Source organism: Pteropus alecto, unplaced genomic scaffold (genome assembly GCF_000325575.1).
Source record: "Pteropus alecto unplaced genomic scaffold, ASM32557v1 scaffold20, whole genome shotgun sequence".
In the NCBI taxonomy this organism is placed as follows: Eukaryota; Metazoa; Chordata; class Mammalia; order Chiroptera; family Pteropodidae; genus Pteropus; species Pteropus alecto.
This window is the reverse complement of record NW_006436298.1, coordinates 10,504,652-10,513,439: the sequence shown is the minus strand read 5'-3', so window position 1 is coordinate 10,513,439 and position 8,788 is coordinate 10,504,652. Positions and strand designations below refer to the sequence as shown.

Sequence of the window (8,788 nt, the reverse complement as noted above, 5' to 3'; positions counted from 1 at the left end):
GCCTATGTTGTTGCAAATGGCAGTATTTCATCTCTTATGTCTGAGTAATATTCCATTGTATATATGTACCACAGCTTCTTTAGCCAATCACCTATTGTTGCTTCCATGTCCTGGCCACTGTGAATAATGCTGCTATGAACATCAGTGTACAAATATCTTTATAGATATAAGTTTTCAAGTCTTTGGGGTAAATACCAAGTAGAGGGATTGCTGGATCATATTGTAGGTCAACTCTTAGTTTTTTGAGGAACCTCCATACAATTTTCCATAGTGGCTGTACCAATTTGCAGTCCCACCAGCAGTGTATGAGGGTTCCTATTTCTCCACATCCTCTCCAACATTTGTTATTGCTTGCTAATGACCTTATCTTAATTATATCTGCAAAGACCCTATTTCCAAATAAAGTCACATTCAGAGGTACCAGGGGTTAGGACTTCGACATATCTTTTGGGAGGATGCAATTCAACCCACAACACCCATTCTACTAGAAAATTGACTATAGCAAATAAACCCATATTTGATTCTACTTAAGAATTATAATGCATCTCATTAGTATTTTCCTGTAATCACTCTCTCTTAGATATCCAAAATGAGGTCTGCAGATACTTCCAGTCTCAGAGAGATACTATCCATTTGATCTAGCAAATCACGCAATTCTGTTAACCTCAAGAGGTTTAGCCCTTTAATCTCCAATATTAGAATAGAAAGAAGAAAATAGAATATTTATGAGCACATGTGAAACACTTCTATCACTTTCCTTTTCTCCTTTTTTCATTCCTTCGTCTTCATTGCAACCTACACACATCTTAAAATCATAGTAATAATACAGCAAGTAATTAAGATTTAGAAATTATTTCTTGAACACAAATTTTCTTCTGAGTCTTCCCCTTCAAGTAGTTGGCAGCAAAAAGGTTGATTTTATAATCATAAATTCACAGACATCAAATAGAAAAGAAAGTCAGACAGCCTGTGCTCACATGCCTAGTTTGCCAGTGACTAGCTGGGGGACGTTGGGCTAATCACTTCACTTCAAAAGTCAACAGGACTATGGTGAAAACCACAAGAAAACAACATAAGCACATAGCTCATTAGTTAGTCAACCTCTTTGTTTATACTGTGCCAGACAACAAAATCAAGTTCTTTTCACCATGATTAACTAAATTAACAAGCTGTCTCTATTTGCTTTAGGACAGGAATACTAAACTCAGATTTTATTTTCATTTGATCTCTAGGTCAAGTAGCAACAGATAGTTTAAAGCTTCAGCTTGAAACCAAAAGTCTTTTAAGTCTTAAAAGGTTAAGTGATTTTAAAGTTATTCAATATAAAGAAATTTTTTTTCTCTGTAGAATATAGATGTATCATATTTCCAGAATAGGAACACAGTGAATCATAGAATTTCAAGAAATTGTGCTTAAAATTTTTATATAAAAATATAGAAATTAAAACATTTCTTGTGTGTGTGGTTTACAATAAAAAATTAATGGAAAAAAACTTTCTCATCAGATTTTGCTCTTGGAAAAAAATTGTCTCGATCATGCAGTTTTCAAGGAACTATTCTTGGCTTGTTTTTAGTTACTTTTGACATCTGTCCTCTTTCTCTTAAGCGGAACTATTTTAAGCATGGCTTCCCAGGAGACACAGTATTCCTTCAAGTTACAGCACTGTTCCGGGAGCTAGGATGAAGGCTTCAGTTATTAGCATTCCCCACATCTCTGGTGCCTGCGTTCAGGCTGAACCATATGGAAGTGCTGATATTTGGCCACTTTTGGCAACTTCATCTGATACACCTGTTACAACATCACAGCATTCAAGCATGTCCCTCACATGCCTCTAACTTCCTGGCACAAACTTCAGGCACCATTCTGTCCAAAATTTCCTGGCCTGTGTAGGAAGCTATTGATAATGTAGACAGTTTTACATCCAAGTCTCTGAAATTTTGGAAAACATGGCTAAACAGAATATTGTGAATATTTTATTCAGTTATTTTTGTTTACAATTGAAACTCTGGGAATTCAAAATTAACGCTCTTACCCGTGAGCTTCTTGTAAACACCAGAAAAAGTTTCAACCTTGTGTTCATATTGTTCTGCTGTGCTTTATCCAAATGAACTTACATGAGCCGGCTGCCATCCAGTTTCATGTGGATTCTCTTAACCACAGTATCACTTGGGAAGACCAAGTCTCCAGGATGGCACTGTGCACAGCTGTCAGACTGCGGCTCTTGGGATGCTTTTGCCTATTTTTTTTACGGCTTTTTCGAGTTGGCTTAGGCAGAATTCTCCTCTGAACTGTAAAGACAACATGCTTCCTACTGAGCTTTTTCTCCAATTTTCATACTAGCTGGACTTGAATTTTCTGGAAAGATTTCAGTTGAAGAACAGGAACAAAGATTATAATAGCTTTCTGACCACCATGACCTTCAATTTCCTTGGCTGCTGTTATAGTCAGCTCCCATGGCTGGGCCTTGAGGTCCAAGTTTATTTCTAGCTCAAGGAGAGCCTGGAGATGCCAGACTCGAACTTGTCTGGCTTCTCGCCATTGGGTTTCTCATCATTCGCGCTTGAACTGAACGTGGCCTTCCCCTGGTGAGCACTGGCCCGAGAAGAGCTTAAAATATTTCTTTAGAGCAAGTTCTGCAAATGTTGTCCATGCTTCTAATTTCTGATAAGCTTAGTGTCTGAACCTCAGACTCTCTGTTCCCATATTACTATCATTGCCTTCCTGAGCAAATTCTTTTGTATCATTCCTTCTCTTTATGTCCTTCTTTATCCCTACATAGGGGATGTCACTCCCATGTTATCTCTTTTAACTGACCATATTATAGAAGTTACTTTATTATTTTCATATTGTTTAATTGCATGTCTTTGTTATTACTTTTTTAAAAGCAAGAATTAAAAAAAATCCTTATATTGTTTTCACATCACATGATCTTTTGTTGACTCCTCACCTTCCGCCAATCATGGGTCAGAAGCCCTAAGATAAAGTTCCCTAAGCTCAGTGTAGACAAATTCTCCCAAAAAAGTATCCTGAAAAACAAATATCTTTAATATTTGCCTACTGTGTTGCACAGACTAAATGTGAGTGACCTTTTCTAAAAATATGGTTTTTACATACTTAGTTGTAATGTAAAGTTTAAAAAGATCTGTAGATATTTTACTGATTTCAAGAATTAAATTTTGTTTTAAAATGGCAGATCTTAAAATGCTGTAAAAATTAATTCTTTTGATAAAAGTGCATCCTTTATAGGTCTTCAAATATTATGTATACATGTATGTATATATGCATATAATAAAAGTGCATCCTTTATAGGTCTTCAAATATTATATATACATGTATGTATATACGTATATATGTGTGTGTGTGTATACATATACATATACATATATATATATACACACATATATATAGTAATCAATTCTTAACTGCCAAACACAGTATTGAATGAAAATATAATTGAAAATAATCTGAAAACTATAAGGCATTATTTGCTTGCTATATATAAATTGTGCATATGCAAAATTTGACTTTTATGCTAGTTCATTATTTTATGGCAGCATTTCTTAAACTATGTTCAGTGGAATATAAGTTGAAGAAATATTAATAGGTGTTGCTGTATATTCACCATTGACCAAAAAAACAAGGTCTCATTGCACTCAAATCGTTGAAATTAAGCAAAAAGTTTGTAGTCATCACATTTTGCAACACTCTGTTACTCTCAAATTAGACTACTTCCAAACTTGATAATTATTCTTGGATCACATTAATTTTCTTAAAACAGTTAATGTTGGAAGTGTTTATTTTTTCCATGGAATTCTTAGGTTGTTTCTGGCAGTATTTAATTCCTTTGTGTATTCATATTCATGGTCTACTTTAACCTGAGTGTATGGCAAATTTCTTGAGTTTCTATTGGTGATCTGTGAATACATTCATTCTTTTAACATTCAGCAGGTCTTTACCATTTTTTTGCTACGTCTCAGGCACTATTTTAGGCACTTGAGATGCAACAATGACAAGATCCCTGACTTGTGAGTTTTCATGCTAGTATGGGGGAATACACAATAAACATGAAAATAAATCACATGAAGATTATCTATGCTATGAAAAATAAAAAACAAGGCAAAGAAGACTGAGAGTGGAGGAGAGGTAGGTTGCAGTAATAAATAGGAAATTGGGGTAGGTCATACTGAGATGAGATTGGGCAATAAATGACTTAACGAAGGTGAGAGTCATCTAGGAGGATATATGGAGAAAGAATGTTCAAAGCTGAAAAGACAGAACAAAAACCCCAAGTCATTCCTGGCATATGAGAAGAACAGCAAGGAGGTCAGTGTGCTTGGATCAAAGTGATATAAGGAAAGGTAGGAGATGAACTCAGAAAGGTAACAGGAGGCCAGATAATAGAAAGCCTTGAGATCATTTGTAAGGACTTTGGCTTTTATTCTGATGATGAGGAGCTATTGCAGGGATGTGAGCAGAGAAGGGACATGATCTGACTTCCTTTTAAGAGATTTCTCTGGCTGCTATGCTGAGGACTCTAGAAGACAAGAGTAGAAGCAGAAACCAGGTGAGAAGCTACTTTAGAAATTCAGGTGATTCCAACAGGTGGGGAGAACAGCAGTGGAGGTGGTAAGAAATAATCAGAATCTAGATATAATTTGAAGGTGGAGACACAAAGACTTCTTGGTAGAGAGGAAAGAGAGGAAAGGGAAGGATGGATTTTCCACCAACTGTGATGGGACAGGGTACAGAAGCAGCAGCTTTGGGTAGTGGTTGGGGAGAAAAGATCAAGAGTTAGTTTTTGGAATATTAAATTTAAGGTATTAATTTGACATCCAGTGGAGATGCTGAGTATGTAGTTAAAGTTCAGGGGACAGAGGTTTGTGTCAAAGTTATATACATTTGGGAGCCAACAACATATAGTTAGATTTTAAAGCCATAAAAATAAATGAGATCACTAAGAGAGTGAGCGTAGGTGGGGAGAAAAAGGGAGGGTTGCTCCCTGGATCACTAGGAGGTTAAGAGGTTAGAGAGAAAAGGATAAACCAGCAGTGTATATTGAGGAATGGTCTGTGTGACAGGAGGATGCCCAAGAGAAGGTAATTTCAATGGGAATTAATGCTGAGAGTACCAGAGAGGTTTCCATCAGTCAGGATAGGTCAGGAGATTGAATTGAGAGGATTTAATGTAAATAATGAAGTTGCTTATCAGGTAACAAAAAGGGTGAAAAAATAACTCTAAGATATCATAAAGGTAGCAACCGCAAGATAAAACACCCCCTTTAGGGCTGGAGGGGGGACAGAGGAACGAGATTTGATTTATTAAATAAACTTAGAGGAAGGGCTCTACTGAGCTTAGCTCAAACCCCTGGAAAGCAGGAGCTGCTTAGCTGGTGCTGGTGTTTCTGAGCTCAAATGAGGGACCCTGTGGGTCTGGAAACCCTTTTCTAAAATGAGGCTGCCAGCCATCTGGTGCTAATGTCTCTGATAGGGGCTATGATTAGATGGTGTATTGGTTTCTCAGGGCTGCCATACAAATTAAAACAAACCTGGTGGCTTAAGACAATATCCTCTCACAGTCTGGACTGGAAGCATGAAAGCAAGGTACAGTAAGGCCATGCTCCCTCTGAAGGCTGTGAGGTGATATCTGCTCCTTGTCTCCCTCCTAACTTCTGGTGGTTGTCAGGAATCCTTGATAGTCTTTCAATTGAAGACACATTACTTCAATCTCTGCCTCCATCTTCACATGGCCTTCTTATAAGGACATCAGTCATTGGATTTAGGGCTCACTCTAATTCAGTCTAACCTCATTTTAACTAATTACATCTGCAAAAACTCTATTTCCAAATAAAGTTATATTCTGAGGTCCTGGAGGGACATGACTTTTGAAAGGATACTATTCAACCTGATACAGGCAAGTTCTGCAAGTGCTGGAAAAACTGCAAACAGCAATCATGTGGCAACAGGAAGGAATTGTCACTTCTGGGGTGAAAAAGTTTTTCTAAGCCATAACACTCACAAGAACCACATGCAGACAGAAAGCCCATGGGAAGCTCATGAGAAAGAACAAGCTCCTTCTTCCTCCTCTAGCCTCCTAGTCTCTTCTAGTATCTCCTATTAGTAGAGCCTAAAATAGCACTATCTCAGAAATTTAGTTTGCAGAGTCTTACCGTCAACATCAAAACAGAATATTAAAAAGATTGGTTTGGAGCTGAGAGATCTCTTAACAATTAGCACAAGAGAGGAATGATCAATCGTGTCAAAAGTTGCTGATAGGTAACAAAAGATGAGAATTGATAACTGTTCACTGGATTTAGCTTCAATTGCTCCATGATCAAAGAAGTTCAGGAAGTGCTGTTCTAGGGCTTTTTGTAGGTCTGGCCAGGCATTTCAGCACTTTGGCCAGCTCCTTTCCAAAAGAGTGCAGCCCATTTTGACTGACACCGAAACAGTTAATAGTCATCATATACATGCAGCCATATACAAATGCTCACTGTGCTACCCACAGCCACCACATATCCTGTCACTTCCCTCTGCTGAATTTTATTTTGATGTTTGATGTTTCTGAATTTCGGTAAGAAGTTCATGGATGATTGAAAGCAGGTGCTTATGTTTTCATCTGTTTCTTTGGAGGGTGACAGAAGCAAGTAAAAGTAGTAGAAAGAAATTCTGTTGGTAAATATGGAGCAAACTCAATGCATATTTTAGAGACCTAGATGCATCCTTGATACCTCATTGATACTTTTTTGTGGATATTATCTGCCCTTTTTAAAGTTAAAATTTATAAAACATGGTAATGTCCTGAATATTAAAAAAAATACATAATACAAAATAAAAACAAAGAGGAGACAATATAAAAACAGCACTGAACTATGAATGAAGAAGGTTGGATTCCAAGACTACTTTCGTCACTAACTAGTTATATAGTTAGGCAAGTGTTTTAACAGCTTTTGGCCTGTTTTTCTTCATCTATTAATTAGAAAGCTGACATAAAAGATCTCAAAAACTGTCAGCTCTTGACTTGTATTATCTAACTACTAAAACTAGCAATGTATGATTATCAGTGTTATTATGTGATTACTATGAATTTTGAGAGTGGAAATTAGTAGAGGATTTTACTTCAATATATAAATTACTACTTTTGTGCTCTATAAAGAGATTACATTTTTCACAGAAAAGTGACAGTATTCAACAAATTTATAAGCTAATAGGAAACTAAAACACTGAAAGTGAAATCTGAAAGAAAACACCACAGTTGCCCATCACTGTTATTTGTTATTTATTTGATATCTGTGACTTTCTCTTCTTTCCTAGAAATTAACCAGTGTGTATGAAAAACAGAACCAGAGAGCACTTAGTGTATTTTGTTGCATTCATCAGTAGTTTCTTCCTTTTTTATTATTGAGTAAATAAATCATGATTTGTTATCCACTCACCAACTGAAAGACATTTGGATTGTTTCCATGTTTTGGAGATATGAATAAAGCCTACACAAACATTCACATACCGTTTTTTGTGTGAATGTAAGTTTTCATTTCACTTAGGTAAATATCTAGGATGAGGATCAATGGACCATATGGTGAATAGATGATAAACTTTCTAAGAAATTGCCGAAGTGTTTTCCAAATTACCATTTTGCATTTCCATCAGCAATGTATGAGTTTCAAATGCTCTGCATCTTTGTCAGCACTTAGTATTGTAAGTTTTACTTTATTTTTTATGTTAGTCACTCTAGTGGGTGTAAATCTCTATCTATACCTGTTTTAATCATCTCCCATAAATGAAAACACCATACAATAAATTTCTATCTGTATGTGCAAAATGTATAACAAACACATGTGTAGTTTTAATTTGCATTTCCCTAATGAAAAATGATGTTGAACATCTTTCTTATGCTCATTTACCATCTATATATTTTCTATGGTATAGTGTCTATTCAAATATCTTGCCTACTTTTTACTGGATTGTTTTCTAATTTGTGAGTTTTGAGAATTATTGATGTATTATACATACAAATCTCTTATTGGATAAAAATTTTACAAATATTTTCTCTCAATCTAGGATTTGATTTTCATTTTCTTAATAGTGTCTGAAAGGAAGTGCTTAATTTTGATAAAGTCACATTTGTCAAGTTTTTCTTTATGGACCATGCTTTCAATTTCATATCTAGAGAATCTCTGCCTAACCCTAAATCACAAGTATTTTATCTTATATTTTCTTCAGAAGATTTAAAGTTTTATATTTTACAATTACTTCTATGATCTATTTGGAATTATTTTTTTGCATTCAGTGTAAGGAATAAATTGAATGTTTTTTCTTTTCTTTTTCTTTTTTTTTGGCACTTGGATATCCAAAGTTTTGAGTACTGTTTGTTAAAAAGACTATTCTTTCTCCATTGAATTGCCTTTGCACCTTTTCCAAAAATCATTTGATCATATATGTATGGGTCTATTTCTAGAATCTTTAGTCTTTTCCATTTCTCTATATGTCTATCCTTTTCCCAATATGACACTTGATTCCTTGATTTCTATAACTTTAAAGTCAATCTTGTCAAGTAATATGAATCTTTCAATTCCTTTTTTTTTTCAGAGTTGTTCTGAGTATTCTCGTTCCCTTGTCCTTCCATATACATTTCAGAATCAGCTTGTTGATATATATATATAATATATATATTGTATTGTGTTCATGGATTAGAACATACTATATTGTAAAGACATCATTTCCCTCAAACTAATCTATAGATTCAATGCATCTAACCCAAAATTACAACTGGATGGATTATATATATATAT

General features: G+C 35.2%; 1 pseudogene; it reads right to left on the bottom strand.

Annotated features, from left to right (window-relative positions):
• Positions 1 to 1,991: 1,991 nt before the first annotated feature.
• On the bottom strand, positions 1,992 to 2,961 carry LOC102885746 (annotated as a pseudogene).
• Between the last annotated feature and the right edge of the window lie 5,827 nt (positions 2,962 to 8,788).